Here is an 18,885-nt window from a genome sequence, read left to right as displayed (position 1 = left end):
AGCATCCCCGAATCATAATATGTAAGTAAAAAATTTTTATCAGTATGCCAATTTCACGTGTTACATTTTTGTTAGCAACTATTAAAATTATTATAACAAAATTATCACAATGTTACAATTAAATTACATTAAATAACCAAAGAGTGTCTTTTCATAATAAAATATATGTAACGAACGCAGAGAAGAAAATGTCGTCGCATTATTCATCGCAATCGTGAAGTCTGACAGTTACCGGAAACTTTCCGAGTCAAAATCGATGTCAAGACCGTTGCACCTCGACCTACCATGATGCTGTCGAAAAAGAGAATGACTGAAAATAAAGGAAGAAGGGCACATGGTATTTATTCTCGAGTTCGAACTTAGTAGACGTGTATTGGATGTTCGGTACACAGGATGCAGAGAATGCAGTAATGACAGGAAAGCGCATTGTCGAGCAGACGTATACGTATATATTCGTACTTATCCGCGGTTGGATAGGCCTCAAAACCGACTAGTATGGATCTTCTACATTCGGTCCGATCTTTTCGCTTTGTGCTCGCTTATCTCGCACCGGGTGTTTTAAGTACTTAAAGCGTTTCATGTGGCATATCTATACATGTGCCGTCTACGTGATCTCCGAGTTAAAAGAGCGAGCTACCGAGATCGCGCGATACTTACAAAATGGTGATTGCAATTCATCTACATAGATGGATGCGAAATTATATCGGAAGATTATCATCGAGATGATATTAGAAAATTCAATCAACTAATGTTTAAAAAAAAAATCATGTTTGATAAATATATATTCGAGTTTATTTTTCCGAATTCAATATGATCCATTGGCAATTTATTAAGCTTTTGCAGTCTGACGTTTTTGACAGAAACAAGCAAAGTTTTACGTAAATTCAATGACTATTATGCGAAGTGTTCGCCGCAGTCCAAGACGCGGAGTGCGTAAGAATCGCCAGGAACAGTGATTAGAATCATTCGCCGTTTCGGACCAGCGACCAAGATCGTCCACGCGTGGAGGACTCAGCTGCTTGCCAGGCCGCAATTACAATACATCTGAACCCCCTCGTGGTCTCCCCTCTCCTTTTTCCCGTTCACTACTACATCACCAGCCCACTACTTTAACCGCCGCCAAGCACCGACACACCTTTCTCGGTCGGTCAGAAACCGAGAGAGAGAGAGAAAAAAAAAGAGATTCACAAACACGTACACGTACACCTCGTTTCTCGTGCACATCTCATTAACTCCACTGTTTCAACCTGACGAGGTATCGCCGACTATCAACCAGGCATCGACTTCGGCGTAGGAAGTGATTCACGGTTCACCGTGCATCATTTCACGCGGATTCGACGGCGGCCTGCTGCATGCATACGATAGATATGTACGTAGGTATTTGTATTTCATTATTTTCTAGTGCTGAGTTGTGCTCTTTGCGCCAACTTTAAGATTGTGATAATATCTAACAATTAATTATATTCTTATAAAATTGTGTATAAAAATTATTTTACAATTATATCAATTTATAAATTGCTTCCAATTATTTTCTAGTTTAGATAGCAAAATTTTATTATGTTGAACCTTACAATAAAATTTTAACGTACTTGTTCAGAAAATCGTATCCAATCAATTAGTAGAATATTATAACTTATTACCACATTAACTTGTATATGTGTGTATGTGTATGTGAAATATCCCGAGAAATAATTACTTTGTGCCTCTTTCATTGACTTTTCTTATCGTTACACGCGGTATGGCTATTCACAATTACGGTTTCATAAAGTATAAATATACAGCAATAATTACTTAATTCTCAAGACTGTTAGAGCATGTTTTACAAGCATCGTGGAACCAATTAGGATGAAAATTTCGATGAATTATAATTCGCACTTAACGTACCATGGTAGTTAATCGCGAATGGATTAAATTCACCATTGAATCATTATATCGCGGTGAAGTCCTCGTTTGATATTTCGATGAAAACACAACGTGTTCACGTGAATCGTCTTCTGCAGACAAGAGCCACCTTGCAGCTCGATCCTAATTGTCCGCGGAGCCAGGTGGGCCTCTTCCAGTCCCTTCCTGTCCGTTCATCAAACTGTCATTCGACGATGTCAGCCTCAAGAGAGCGAAAGGGCCCATAGGTCCCTTCTTGAAAATCGAATTATCGTCAAACGCGCTCATTAGATACGCATGAGTGGCTACGAACAAAATATCAATAATTCTTGTATTTAATTCCAGCATTGGAAGATAATGCATTATTTATATATGGTACGCATTTCAATTGTGGAAAAAATATCGATATTTCTTCTCTCTCTCTCTCACTCTCTCCCCTTCATCATATCTATAATACTTATAATTTCTAAATGCATTTACACAACAAGACAAAAGATTTGTTTCTTCGTTTTTCAAGAGAAAATAAAAATTAACAATTATATATACATATAATTTGTATAGACATCTGTATAAATAAATAAAACAAGCATAGAGTTTCTTATGCTGGAAAAGATATATATAATCTACAACGCATTAATTACAACCGGGCAAAGTATGCATCAGTCAAATCGAAACATGAAACGTCATTTCCGAAGATCACGCACGTATGTCGACGTAAACACGCAAATAAAAATTTATTCGTACATGGCGTATAAAGATCCATTTATACGCTAAATTCTAGGCGCATGTATATTCATCAAAAAGCATAATCGCAAGAATACAATATTAAATCCCGATTTGAACGACTTTCGTATTCATTTTTCGCGATAAATTACCAGCACATTCCCCTTTAATTATTTTCATATGCGTGCCGTAAATCGCAAATAATTCAGTGGCCATGAAAGAAACGTGTCGGTTTTGATGGCATCACCGGGACGCGCGCGCGTTACTTGCCACCTTAGCTTCTTTCCATTCGTTCACTTCCTTTCGATTATCTCGCGCCGTCCTCTATTAATCAGACCCGACAGTCGGTGCTCGCTCTTAATTACGCGAGAGCTCGCGTACGTAGATTGACCATAAAGATGACTCGGGTACGCGCTCGATTCTCCGATGGCACCGGCAATATAAAAGCGCCGACTAAGCCGCGGATACACAAGAAAAGGACAGCGGGAGAGTGGAGCGATTTTAACTGGCCGTTAAAACTCAATGTATCGCGCGACGCCATTAAGGGCATTTAATCGAACCGCGAACATGTAGGAATTATTCTTGCCCCGGCGTGCTTTTTTCACCTGTCATCGGCCATAATGACTTTAATGGACTCTGAAAGCACGATGTTACGCTAGCTACATTTTTTCTAATATTCGTTCGATTGGATATATCTCATTTTATTCAACGTGCTTTACAAAATCAACTTATGTATAATTTAATTACTCGTTAATTGATCATTGCTCTTAATTACATGTCATATAAAGTTGTTCACGTTTTTAAAATGCATCTGTGTGATCTTTGTGTAATTAAAAATTATAAATAAATAAAAGTTATATAAAATGTGTGAATAGGTTAAAATTGAAAATGATATTAATATCACAATCAGAAATATTTTTAAGAGGAATATTTTCCGATTCGTTTGCACGACTCGGCACTTTCACACGGACGGGGTATTCACACGCGTGCGCACACACGTGTGTGTAAAACACGTTGAAAAGACTGGGTCTGATTTAAGACCCAAGCCGACTGACGGAATACCACAGATATTAGGAACGTTCGCTCGGCGAACGAAGCTATAGACAGTCATATCCGGCGGGCACCGGCAATTAATAACTCGCCAGGGCCTATTAATGCCATTGTTCAGAGACGCGTGACGAAAGTGCGTCCGTGTGAGTGCGTCAGCAGCGTGGCCTGCGTCTGCCCGCTATCGCACTCGACGGACGTACCTGTACGTTCCGTACATAAGGTAAGGTACAGGCCATTTCAAAGTGAGGGTGAGAGACACTCGTGGACAGGTGCTTCCCCATCTCGTGCCCGCGCGTAATCGGCGGGCCCGATCTGTCGATCGATTGAATCGCGCCACCCGGTGAGGGGAAGCCCACGCTCTTGGAAAGGATAAAATGAGATTTTAATCGACTTTTCGTATGCTCACGCACAGCTGGAACGCTTTTCGGTATAGCTCCCGCTCGTAACGTATATTCTGTAGAACTGAACACTAAGGGTGCGATTCGCGTTAGCATTGCGATCGGTTAAAGTCCTCGTGTTGATAAGAAAATTTATATATTCCTTCTTGGCCAGAAAAAAATATTTATTATAAAATCATCTCACCCTCGAGTCGATTTTTATCGTTGTTATATCTTATGAAAAAGAATTGCATCTATCTATATATTAAATTGTGTAACGTTATGGCAAAATATGATGATAGAATCTAGATATATTTTTCATTTCTTATATATACACGTTTTTATATTTATTAAATATTGCTAAATTAGGAACACATTTTACGGAAAAGATAAGCCTTTGAGATCATCCCAAATTTTTTATCGCGCGGTTTATGCACCTGCATCGAAGACTCTCCCTTCCGCGTCGATGAAGACTTCCTCATCGAAGATCGCGGCCGAGAATTGGAGCACGAATAACCAGGCGTACCGATCGCGTTGGAGCGCATCGCAAAATCTCTGATATATCGGCGCGAGGAATCGAAGCCGTGAAATTTATTTGCTGCGCGGCGGTACGTCGGGTGCGACCAGTGCGCCGTGAAGGTAATAATAACGATACGTAGAGAAAGAACGGTAGCCGTCAGCAGGCATACAATATACCTACGACATACACGCACATGCAACGCATATATAGGCGTCCCACCTTGCTCGAGTTTCATTACTCCGTTTGAATTACGCTACCCGGTATACCGGTCGATGCTATCTGTCGTCGGTGTATCGGCTCTCTACGAGGGTCGTTTCGAATTTTTACCACGACTTGATAGATCGTTTCAGTATGAGCGGCGCGCTATTTTTTGTCTTCCTCTTCGATAGCGGCAGAACAATCGTGACCGAAAGAAGGGGGCGAGCAAAGTTCTCTCCCCTCTCGTCTCCTCCCCCTCCCCTCTGTCCCTTCTTCCTCTTCACCGGGCAGTGGTATATACGTTTATGCTAATTTGTAGTTAGCTTACGTGCGCACTCGTATCTCCGGCTCTGATGCGCGCACGGTACGTGCCAACGATAGGCGAGCTCGTAGAAACCGGTTCCTGCCTACCAAAATCGCACGAAATACAATTTATTTTCCTCTTTGTCGGCTATTTGCAAACAGCCGACAAAATTCGGCGCTCGCCGATTACGAATTTTCGAATGTTCGTCGACTGCGCGGAACTTTACCGAGTTCGGAAATTGTCATTGATGCTTGGAATTTTCGACTGATTCCAGCTTTCGATTCGAACAATCCGAGTAGTTCGAATTTCAAGCTCGAATCATCAATTGTTATTATTTCTTTTATATGAGGTTATCTCACCGCTCCCTGTTAACGGGCGCCAGCCGAGGAGATTTGGCTGCGTCCGGTGGACCGACGTCGAGAGGACTCGAAGATGAGACGGAGAGCGTAGGACGAGAAGGGACGCGGCGGAATGATGTGACGTAGGGCCATTCGGTGGGAGAAAGAGCGCGACGGAGGGACAGGGAGTCGCGCACACACCGGGGCCGCACCCTTCTCGCGTGGGTCGCCGGATGTGACAGTCGCTCTCTTTAATTACTCACACGCATACGCGCGCCGATGCGCTACGCGCGAACGTAGACTACGTGCGTCACACGCACATTCGCCACCCATGCCGGCGCCCATGCGAGATTCGACTTACGCGCCGCATTATGTTTTGTGCGTCGTCTGCCCTCCCACAGGGCGCGCAATCACGTGTGTGCAGGAGACGGGATTTCTGCGAGCCGATAAAAGGACGACGAGGAATCGTTCGGTCCCGATCGGAGCTTATTTGAATTTTTGCGCGGCGATAAGGATCGCGATCGACGGCTTATCTCGTACACAATTCGCGTACTTCGATGTTAATCATCGACGAAATTAATAACTGGAACGACACGTGTTTATTATTATTATATCATGACATATGTACCGGTTGTTGCGAATTCTTATCAAGATTTTTTATTTAATATAACGAGGTGTCGCGTATATTCCTGCAGCTAATAAAGTCATCAAGACATTTAAATCATTATTCTTTATAACGCCTATTATCTTCTCAACTATAACTCATACACCGTACCGAGAACCCGCACGCGGAGCAAAAGTCTTAATTCAGCAATTAACCTAATGGAATGTATATAACAATTAGGCGGTCCACGCAATTTTGTTTCGTCCGCTTACGAAAGGGAATGGTTGCACCCCTCCAACCGAGACTCTTCTCACCACTCAAGACGGTGTTCCTCGGTAGCGCCAAAGAAAAGGAAAACAACGACAACGTCGACTAAGCGCCGTTGATGGTGCCGCTGGATCGTGGTAGGAGAAGGAGGAGAAGGAGGTTAGCTGTATCTCTTGTAATTACCAGCTGATAATTTATGTTTATGCGGCCGTAGAAGCACCCGGGGCTTACTTACCCCTTTCGCTGCTCGTGGACGGGGTGCCGCGCGCGGAGTATTACATTACGACACATTCTTACGCGCGTGCGAGGGTGCTAGAGTCGCGAGTAGGGCCCGAGGGAGGAAGGGAAGGGGTGTGAGCGAGTGCCCCTTGTTCATATTATACATCCTTAAAGTCCTGCCACCCATTACGGCTATGCCGGCAAAATTTACAGCCGTTTTCACACGTCTCTGAGAGGGGGTTAATAGTCCCTGCGGAGAACCGGGGCAACGAATTCTACGAACCTCTGAGAACCGTTCCGGGAGGCAGGATCGAGGACTCGAGGAACCTGACCGCGATTCCCGCCATCCCCTGACCGCAAAGAGGGGTTGTGCGTGCCGGGCGTATCAACATTTCGCGACTGCTGCAAACGCGCGGATCGGTAAATTGATTGGATAACGGCTGTTTAATATTTCATGTTTAATACTCTAGCGCGTTACTGAAAAATATCATTAAGGAGCAATTAATCCTGCTTAATTCAAAATTTCTACTCCATAAAAATCTCCTTTCAACAATATTCGATATAATGGAGCAAATATTTTATAATTTATCTTGTTTGCTTTTTATAAATTTATATGCGTTTTTTTATTTTACTTTTTTAGCATTTGATATTAATATTCGCAAACATTATATATATTTCTACTATAATTCGTTAAACAATCGAAAAGTTTAGAATAAGCACACGCTCTGCTGTTCAGTTTATCATCTATCTATCCCGCGGAAGCGTGAACTCGTCGAATTGTTTGGGCGCTTTACATCCGCTGAGCCGATTGGAGGTGTTATATAGTCCGGAACTAATTGCGATCGTCAATTAGAACGCACCGGCTGAAACGAGCTGCAGATATTAATTATCGATGGTTTGGCTCGTGCGACTCATGCGCCGAAACGACGAGCAGTAGCAGCAGGTAGGTAGGTAGGCAGGTAGATGGATACTTAACCATTGTCGGCTAAATATCTGAGAGAGAGAAGAGAAAGTGTGAGGTAGGGAGAGATAGATAGAAGGGTGAGGCGGAGAGGTGAAGGGACGAGTTGCAGAAAATTAACTTTCAATTTGAACTCTTTATCGCGCCTGCAGCTTTAACCGATGGTAGTACCATTGGCATGTAGCTTACACCTGTACTCCGATTACCGAGGAAACACGCGTCCACCCCTTACCCTCGTCTTCCCCTTCACTCCTCCTGTGCTATCGCCAAGAAAAACTTCCGGTTTCCTACATACTCGAAGACGGCAAACGGTTTTCTGTGCACGCGAGTTTGTCGATTGTATGCCCGACCCTAAAGAAGTTTATTTAGAAAATTTACAGTACATCTGTTCTCTTTCTACCATCGTTTCTCAGTTGTTTACATAACGCGCATATGTTACCCGATAATATCGCGATAAGAAAGAATCACGATGCGAGGAGATATTACGGATAAGATTATTCCAGACTTTAGTAGCGTAGATGTTTCAACAAGCGCATTTCTATTCACGATCAGGTTAACAATTGCATGACGGGAAAGAATCACGATGTCAAGAGATATTGCGGATAAGATTATGCCGTACTTTTCTAGATGTCTCAATGTCTTCACTTTCATTTACGATTAGGTTGTATGATTCCTTTAAATCTATAATTTAATAGAACTCGCGCGTTTATTATCTCTTTATCTGTCAAGTGATATAAAGTTAAATGAGAATTTCGATCGCGAAACTAATATCATTCTTTTATTACAATTCTTGCTGTTTCTTCGAACTCTGACAGTACATACTATTTTACTCGCAGGCAGCATATCCTGTTTTATTCATGCACCATTGACGTAACATCGATGAAGGGACCGACGGATATGTCGGTTAGTTAATCGTTCGAAGGCAAGAAGCGCAGTGTAGTCACGTCAGTATACAAGAGCGGTGTCTCTCTCCGTATGTCGTGCTCGTTCACCCCTGACGCAGCACCTTTAAGTTTCGAGTTAAGTCGCGAGTGTCGTTCCGCAAAACGTATTCCGTGCGTGCGTGCATGCAAGCAGACCGACGCGCGTGTAACAACGCAGGACGATCGGCGAGGAAACCGAAGGGAAGCCGCACCGGGAGGGACACGCAGATGTCGGTGAAATTCCGTTCGGAAAGTCACTCGAGCGGCGCAGCTCGCATAAGTGAACAAGGCAACCCACTCTCCGGCGCGTCTCTTCCTTTATTACCCGCCACGGATAGGGTACTCCTTATTGCCTACGCACGAATTCATAATGTCGGCTACGCACTCGCGCGCAAGCCCGTTTCGTAAGTCGCAGATCGACCGGTAAGATTCGGCGCGGATGTCTTCGACCGAAGAGGGAGATGTTATCGTCGCGGGTGTGTTTGCAAAAATCCCGCTATACGTTACTACATTACAGGTTTATTCGCGTACTTTCACAACTTTTTCGCATAATCGAAAGCGGCCACGTGCATACAAATAATAGTGTTAACTGCGAACATATGTTTCTATATATATATATATACTAAAAGAAAGCCTTTTGTTCGTGTATTTGAAAGAAAGTCTATTTGAAAACTTATCTTTTCACTTTTACGTATATGTACTTCTAAAGTTGACAGATATTAGAATACCGCTTTATATAATACTTGAATTACGGCAATTAAAGAAATGAAAAATACCATATTAATCTCATTTAAATAAACATATTACCAGAAATAAATTCCTTCACCTGCATTTAATAAATTGGTACTTGATGCTTATAACTCTTTCGCCACACTGTTTTATTCATTAACGCATTACCGAAATTCCTTTAAGAGATGATATCACAGGTTTGAAGATGGATTAGACAACACGGTAAAAATATGAGAAGTGATATCGAAAGAGCAATTGTACGAATACTCAATCATCGAAGCGAGGTTCGTCTCGCTAATTTCTTAACGACAGGAGCCGTAGGTACAACCAGTCATTAATTCCTAATTAAGAGGCAGTAAATTTCAATAACGATCATTAAGAAGCGGACGTTACGAGGTCCGGAAGAGTTGTGGAAAGATGGGGAACTGAGAGAGCAACAGGGACAGGCGAGAAGGAACGAAGGCACGAACGTACGAGTGACCGTCAGGTGCGCCAGATGCACGCTCGTCCCTCCTCCTTCGATACTAATCGTTCGCCGATCGTTTCTAAACGACCTTCGTATACCGGTACGAAGAACGACTTCCTTAGCCACGACATCGCTATTACAATGAAATTATAGCGGAGCGGTATGCAGTTAGAGTCGTTACGTAGCTAGTGTATCTAGAGATCAGCGATATCATTCTAATCTTCTGCAATTACTATCGCACGATTAAGATCGCGGTTAAGGAATCAGCAAAGTGTATCTCGTTATTAAAACGAGCGAATTTCCCGGAGCGATGTTAAATTGATCGACTTACATACGGATGCGCACTTGCTAAAACACATTTGTTTGGTATTTAGTATCAATCAAAGTACTCTTCTCTATTGCGGCGATTCTCGCTTGAGAGAGAAGTAGGATTATATTAAATCTTGTCGCGCGCGGATGAAAATCCTCTGTAAAACAATACGCCGAAACGCGCGCGCGAATCAACACAATGGCTAAAAAGGAGAGATGCACACATACGTCCGTATATAATCACAGAGTGTACAATGATCAAATAAGCTCGCTCCAGGCTCGCGCATTTGTAACGGCGCGGCAGTATATTCTCTTTCTCCCTCTCTCTCTTTCTCTCTCTCTCTCTCTCGCTCTTTCTCGGTACTCGCGTTATATACATATAGGTGCGTGAAAGTTACACCGGGTATCGGGTAGCCCATTATTCCGCAAGGTTAATACTGGATGAATTGGAATTGAATATTATAACCCCGGCTTGTGCAAACAGGGCCCCCGCGCAGATGCGTGCCCCGGTGAAGGTGGTGTACGGAAAGCTACGCGGAAGCGGGTAGTTGCGGTAACAGGTATACGCAAGCCTTGGCGCACCCTGCCACCGGTCACTTGTACAGAATTGTAATTATAACGTCGGTAAGTAAATTATAATACAATGCCGCGTGCGCCGGCGCGTGTTTGGTATTCACAAGATAAATAATACCGGCGTACGCCTCCGGAGTCGGCCGCGAGACGGACCGGTGAGCGTAAGCGGGGGTGGGAACGGACGGACGGACCGTGCCGGGAGCGGGAGGAAGGGGAGCGGGCAACGTAGAAGTTGAGACTCCACGGAGCAAAATAGCCGAGTTCCCTGCGCTTCTGCGGTCAAAGAAGCTTGACCTCGGACCACCTCGAAATCACCTACACCGAGTTTTCTGACCTTTGTCGGGAACGCCGGCGGGGAAAAATCTCGCGGTGGTTCACTACGCGGGCGGAGTGTTCGGAATATGAAGGAAGTTTTGCGGTCGCGGGGGGCTGCAGTAGCCCGAAGGAAGTCAGGATTCTCGAGTGGAACGTGTGTAATCATAGCCCGCGCGCGTCATTGGTCGCGATAACATGATTTCAACTATTCCGGATTTAAAACTTGCACTTTTGTAATTTATCCTAAGCGTGAGAAAAAGGATATAAAGTTGAACTTATGATACGATACGTATCATAAAGACTGTAGGATCTTAAATTCGAGATACATTATCGGCAGCATCACACGAGCTATCAATTTCGACATTGCGTGGAGAAATTTTCCCTTCCCTTTTCCCTCCCTTCTCTCATCTCTGTAACTTATTCCTGTCCATTGCGCGCAACATTCGTTCTCTCTTCTTCTCGCGTGTCTCTAATGCCGAGATACATAAAGTCCAATATACGAACGAGCCGGCCGCACGATGATCATGACTCAAAAGTTCCCTCATCTCGCGCCGAGTAAATAACACCCACGTGACGGTGTCGCTTTCTTCCACTCGGTGGCTAGATTACCCGGATGAGTTATGATAATTCCTGCCGGACGGCGATCAACGACGTCGAGCAATCAAACCTGGCCGGGCGTACCAAAGCCCGCCAACGCCGTCGGCGTAATATCTTGTGCCGCGAAATAACACGACGCCGCTACTAAGCGCAAGCTCTCGAGGGACGGACACACCTGTCCTTTCGCACCTTCCTCCCAGGCTATTAATCTTTTTGCAGTCGAGACCCTGGTCATCTCGAGATCGTTAAGGGTGATTGATACGTATCGGCAGAATTGATTGTGGAAGTGCGGCCTATCCCTTGTTCAATCTGTATCACACTTTTCGAAATAGCTAATATTCGACGGATATCTTCGATAATTTAAAGACGATGATAGTAATCATCATAGTGAAGAACGATTCTAGCACGTTTATATTTTAAAAGAAAGCGATCGTGTGATAACTCGAAAATAATTCCCAGGTGGATTTATCTATAATCTAAACATAAAAAGAGACTCATCTTCGTACACGGAAATAATTTTATCCAATCGAGCTTGTTTTTTAAGCCGCTTTACGTCATCGTTTAAAAAGTTAAAAGTCCAGACGCGGTATCCAGCATGACCGTGGTCGAAAGCGAAATAGCCGGCGATTGGCCGAACGCAAAATCATAATTTCAAGGAATGGAAACGACGGATGTGTGTCGGCGACAATAACAATTATTACTTCATCTCGACAGCCGGAAATACAATGGCCGGCCCGAGAAATCGCGCCAATTGTTGGTTCTCACGTCGTCGTCCCGCATATACGCGTCCGTTAATCGCTCGCGCATACGTCGCGTTCGTGGAAACGGAAAAATAGCCTGGGAATCGCTTTGGAATCGTTGCCACGAGGAATTCACCGTGCTACCATGAGATCAAAAGTCCGACAAAAGGGAGAGGGGTGAGGGAGCCGAGAGAGAGGAGATCGATCGGGCCGCGTCGGTGGAAGAAGGAGTCGGTCAGCCCGATAGAAACGTCGCCGGTGCGCGAGAGAAAGCGACAAGCCCCGATAGCCAATGGAACCGATGGAACCAATGCGCGTGTTGCCAGTTTATTCCTACTGGCCAATCGTGTTAAATCGCTTCGACCTCCTCTTCGCGCTCCTCTTCGCGTTCCTCTCGCGCTCCCATGCACGTCGACTCTTTCCTCTCCTTCTCCTCTTCCCTCCTCTCGCCGCCTCTCCTCTTCTACTGCACAAGCCCTTCAGCTATGCCACGCATTACACGAAAAACACGTAGAGGAGAGAATAAGAGAGAAGAACGAGGATGAAGAAGAAGAAGAAGAAGAAGAGGAAAAGGACATCGAACAAGACCGAGGAGGCAATTTTATCGCGCGAGCAAACCAGACGAGAGAGGGGTGGACAGAGGGGGAAGTATAGAAAGAAGGAGGAAGACGCAGAGGTAACGTTTATAGGGAGGGAGAGCAGAGCGGTGTGCCGACAGTAGTAGTGGTGGGTATCATGAGAGAAGAATAGTCGAGGGAGAGAACGCTTATACCTACTCTTCTTCACAGAACAGTGTCGCGGTATTGCGCCGTCTCCGTCTTATCGATAATTGGAAAAAGGAGAAAAAAGGAAGAAGCTTGCCTGCCAGGGGGAGAGAAGACGACGACGACGACGACGACGACGACAATGTTGAAGAAAACGACGACGACCACGCCGGTGCCTGCAGCGCCAACGCCGTCGGCGTAATATCTTGTGCCGCGAAATAACACGACGCCGCTACTAAGCGCAAGCTCTCGAGGGACGGACACACCTGTCCTTTCGCACCTTCCTCCCAGGCTATTAATCTTTTTGCAGTCGAGACCCTGGTCATCTCGAGATCGTTAAGGGTGATTGATACGTATCGGCAGAATTGATTGTGGAAGTGCGGCCTATCCCTTGTTCAATCTGTATCACACTTTTCGAAATAGCTAATATTCGACGGATATCTTCGATAATTTAAAGACGATGATAGTAATCATCATAGTGAAGAACGATTCTAGCACGTTTATATTTTAAAAGAAAGCGATCGTGTGATAACTCGAAAATAATTCCCAGGTGGATTTATCTATAATCTAAACATAAAAAGAGACTCATCTTCGTACACGGAAATAATTTTATCCAATCGAGCTTGTTTTTTAAGCCGCTTTACGTCATCGTTTAAAAAGTTAAAAGTCCAGACGCGGTATCCAGCATGACCGTGGTCGAAAGCGAAATAGCCGGCGATTGGCCGAACGCAAAATCATAATTTCAAGGAATGGAAACGACGGATGTGTGTCGGCGACAATAACAATTATTACTTCATCTCGACAGCCGGAAATACAATGGCCGGCCCGAGAAATCGCGCCAATTGTTGGTTCTCACGTCGTCGTCCCGCATATACGCGTCCGTTAATCGCTCGCGCATACGTCGCGTTCGTGGAAACGGAAAAATAGCCTGGGAATCGCTTTGGAATCGTTGCCACGAGGAATTCACCGTGCTACCATGAGATCAAAAGTCCGACAAAAGGGAGAGGGGTGAGGGAGCCGAGAGAGAGGAGATCGATCGGGCCGCGTCGGTGGAAGAAGGAGTCGGTCAGCCCGATAGAAACGTCGCCGGTGCGCGAGAGAAAGCGACAAGCCCCGATAGCCAATGGAACCGATGGAACCAATGCGCGTGTTGCCAGTTTATTCCTACTGGCCAATCGTGTTAAATCGCTTCGACCTCCTCTTCGCGCTCCTCTTCGCGTTCCTCTCGCGCTCCCATGCACGTCGACTCTTTCCTCTCCTTCTCCTCTTCCCTCCTCTCGCCGCCTCTCCTCTTCTACTGCACAAGCCCTTCAGCTATGCCACGCATTACACGAAAGACAGGTAGAGGAGAGAATAAGAGAGAAGAACGAGGATGAAGAAGAAGAAGAGGAAAAGGACATCGAACAAGACCGAGGAGGCAATTTTATCGCGCGAGCAAACCAGACGAGAGAGGGGTGGACAGAGGGGGAAGTATAGAAAGAAGGAGGAAGACGCAGAGGTAACGTTTATAGGGAGGGAGAGCAGAGCGGTGTGCCGACAGTAGTAGTGGTGGGTATCATGAGAGAAGAATAGTCGAGGGAGAGAACGCTTATACCTACTCTTCTTCACAGAACAGTGTCGCGGTATTGCGCCGTCTCCGTCTTATCGATAATTGGAAAAAGGAGAAAAAAGGAAGAAGCTTGCCTGCCTGCCAGGGGGAGAGAAGACGACGACGACGACGACAATGTTGAAGAAAACGACGACGACCACGCCGGTGCCTGCAGCCAACCCCCTCGAACTCCTCTCTTCGACGTGTCTCCTTCGTCTTCCCCCTTCCCCCCGCCACGCTGTTCCTCGTGTCCCGCACGACCATCCTTCTTTCTCGCCGATTCCCGATGCGCGGTCCATCCTCCTTTCTCGGTTACTTTCGGTACGCTGCCCGTCTTCCTTTCTCGCCGAGCCTCCTCCGCGGGGCTATTCCACCTCTCTGTCCTCTTCTCCTTGCTTGCCGGATGGAGGTCCACGGAGGTCGGAGGTAGAGAGGAAGCGAAGCCCGGTGGGGAGTGGACGGCACTTCATGGAGGTAGAGAGAACGAGGGAGAGGAAGTGGTGGCGGTCGCGCGGCGCGACGTTGAGTGGGGAAGCCTATCTAGAACTGGAGAGGAGAGGGAAAGCTACCAGGCACGGCCGGAGCGGAGTAATGGAAGCTGGAGTAGATATTGTATGGCATTACCGGACGAACTTTCCGCGGCGAACATTGCGATATTGGTTTCGAAGAGTGCGGCCGAAGCAGCCCGGATGAAATTGGCCTACGGTGCTCTCTTTCGTATCCTCTACTCTTGCACTCGTAGCGTCTCTTGTTGCTGAGTATCGAGAAATATCGTATAAAAGAGAAAAAGAGATAATATCGAAAAGAAACTGTATCACGTGAAAAAAAGACTCAATAATCTATCTTGAAATTTAACTAAATTTTAAAATCTTGCATTTTCTCATTAATAATTTAAAGAATGCATTTTGATAATTTTAGCTATGCCACGATTTGCAGATTGCGTGTAAAAATACGTCGCAGTCTATATTATTATAATTAGCATCGACCGTAAATAAAGATATTAGTTCCCTATCGTGCATATCTGATTATATACGCGCGTATTGCTTACACGAATATATTGCCCCCATCACATAAATAAGAACACATTCTCATCCGCGTGCACCTGCGACTCTTCGATAAGCCATCGTTTGGCACAATTAAAGACGCGTAGCCTAAAAACCGTAAGAACACCGGAAGAGATATCTTTCCAACGCGCAAGCCAAAATGGAAACTATGTACATATTGACAGTCGAATATAAAACATAATGCATATCTCGTTAATATATTGAAACCTAATGTTTATTGTGACACGACCATATTTCTACTGATTGTGAAATAAAATTGTTCGAAAATGCTCGAAACATTTTAATGGACTTGATTAAAGGGTAAATATGTGTTGCAAATGTAATAAATGATTCATCGATCAAAGTATTAATTGCTGATGATGATAATGGCGAGTTACACGTGTTTCCAAGTAATAAACTAATGGTATCCTTAATGCGGAATAATGATGAAATCTAGTGATTGAGCACAATTTGAAGATCTGCGCTATAACAGAAAATTGACCGTTTTACAGGTTGCCCGTTCCGCATTAAAAACTGCATTATATACGATCTCGATGAATGAGTATAATTATATGCAAATTACCCAATTAGTTGTGCTTGACATATTTGCAGTACTCGCTAATTTTGCCGTTGCTTTCTAACAAATTGCAAAGATTATGATTGTGTACAAGATCATCGTGTACACTCGTTTACTTTTAGGCGATTACATTTATCGATTGTGTCCCCATTAAGGGGAGAGGCGATAACTCAGGGTGCTTGCTGATAGTTGCGCGGGTGTTGTGTCACTGTTTGCGATACATATGATAACGCTCAAGTTAATACCGTTTCTAAAATTGCCGTTGTGTCCGCTCACCTCGGCAAGCGGAAGAAGAAGTGAGAAGGAAAGAGAAGAAAAATGAAGCCGGTGACAATCGAGTCAACAACCTGCGGGCGCGTTCCGGCCATTGTTTCCTTAGTCGTCGCGTAGAACAAACGATATTTCGAGAGAGAGAAAGAGAAAACAATCGTTTCTAAAATTGCCGTTGTGTCCGCTCACCTCGGCAAGCGGAAGAAGAAGTGAGAAGGAAAGAGAAGAAAAATGAAGCCGGTGACAATCGAGTCAACAACCGGGCGCGTTCCGGCCATTGTTTCTTTAGTCGTCGCGTAGAACAAACGATATTTCGAGAGAGAGAAAGAGAAAACAATGCGCCTCGTGTTCGAAGTATCGCTCTGGTTCGTGGAAAACATCAAACCGACTGTTACTGATACCCGACAGAAATTTCCGTTTTCCGAACGCAATTGTTCGAGATCGGAGAAGGGACAGCATATTAAAGCCATGTTAGCCAGCTGTTACGTGAGCACTTGACACATATCATGAGATTGTTATAAAATTTTCATTTTATTTCAAAAGTCGTTGTACAAGAAAATAAACCGGTAAGAAGCATATTATCCGAAAGCAAAGCTAATATTTTATTTATCTTATTATTACATTTATTCATTCATCATTTTCACCGAAATAACTGAAATAACCGAATCGAGATGATAATCATTGATACGTCATGTGCATCTACGGAAAGCAATATGCGAATAACTCGGGCACGTACACATTTCTTCATATATGCATAATAGCTTCCGAAGGAAGACGATCGCTATCTTTACGCTTCATATGCCTTAATTGGGCGTTGTCAGATGATGGAAATAATTTGCAATCAGCGCGTTGAGTGGCTAATGAGACAATAGCCCGTCTATTTATGCTGATAAGAACCTATAACTAATTAATATATTGAATGGTTTATTCGAACCATTTCTCTTTTTTCTTTATACGACTAAATTATGATAATGTAAGCGAGTTGTTCGTTAGAAGAATCGTCCTTGCTGCAAACTGCACAAACTGCCCTCTCGCTTCCACTTGATTACTTAATAACAGTATTAAATATTTATTATTATGCGCTCTCATCGGCTTTTTACCGTAAAATAGCTTCCAAAGAAAAGCCGATTTGCTACGGTAGTCAATCTCAATATATCTTATTATGAGTCACTACAACACGTTCCTAAGGTTCGTAGCATCCCCGAATCATAATATGTAAGTAAAAAATTTTTATCAGTATGCCAATTTCACGTGTTACATTTTTGTTAGCAACTATTAAAATTATTATAACAAAATTATCACAATGTTACAATTAAATTACATTAAATAACCAAAGAGTGTCTTTTCATAATAAAATATATGTAACGAACGCAGAGAAGAAAATGTCGTCGCATTATTCATCGCAATCGTGAAGTCTGACAGTTACCGGAAACTTTCCGAGTCAAAATCGATGTCAAGACCGTTGCACCTCGACCTACCATGATGCTGTCGAAAAAGAGAATGACTGAAAATAAAGGAAGAAGGGCACATGGTATTTATTCTCGAGTTCGAACTTAGTAGACGTGTATTGGATGTTCGGTACACAGGATGCAGAGAATGCAGTAATGACAGGAAAGCGCATTGTCGAGCAGACGTATACGTATATATTCGTACTTATCCGCGGTTGGATAGGCCTCAAAACCGACTAGTATGGATCTTCTACATTCGGTCCGATCTTTTCGCTTTGTGCTCGCTTATCTCGCACCGGGTGTTTTAAGTACTTAAAGCGTTTCATGTGGCATATCTATACATGTGCCGTCTACGTGATCTCCGAGTTAAAAGAGCGAGCTACCGAGATCGCGCGATACTTACAAAATGGTGATTGCAATTCATCTACATAGATGGATGCGAAATTATATCGGAAGATTATCATCGAGATGATATTAGAAAATTCAATCAACTAATGTTTAAAAAAAAAATCATGTTTGATAAATATATATTCGAGTTTATTTTTCCGAATTCAATATGATCCATTGGCAATTTATTAAGCTTTTGCAGTCTGACGTTTTTGACAGAAACAAGCAAAGTTTTACGTAAATTCAATGACTATTATGCGAAGTGTTCGCCGCAGTCCAAGACGCGGAGTGCGTAAGAATCGCCAGGAACAGTGATTAGAATCATTCGCCGTTTCGGACCAGCGACCAAGATCGTCCACGCGTGGAGGACTCAGCTGCTTGCCAGGCCGCAATTACAATACATCTGAACCCCCTCGTGGTCTCCCCTCTCCTTTTTCCCGTTCACTACTACATCACCAGCCCACTACTTTAACCGCCGCCAAGCACCGACACACCTTTCTCGGTCGGTCAGAAACCGAGAGAGAGAGAGAAAAAAAAAGAGATTCACAAACACGTACACGTACACCTCGTTTCTCGTGCACATCTCATTAACTCCACTGTTTCAACCTGACGAGGTATCGCCGACTATCAACCAGGCATCGACTTCGGCGTAGGAAGTGATTCACGGTTCACCGTGCATCATTTCACGCGGATTCGACGGCGGCCTGCTGCATG

Source organism: Formica exsecta, unplaced genomic scaffold (assembly GCF_003651465.1).
Source record: "Formica exsecta isolate Colony F162 unplaced genomic scaffold, ASM365146v1 scaffold393, whole genome shotgun sequence".
Classification (NCBI taxonomy): Eukaryota; Metazoa; Arthropoda; class Insecta; order Hymenoptera; family Formicidae; genus Formica; species Formica exsecta.
The sequence above is the reverse complement of the archived record's forward strand: the minus strand, read 5'-3'. Positions refer to the sequence as shown.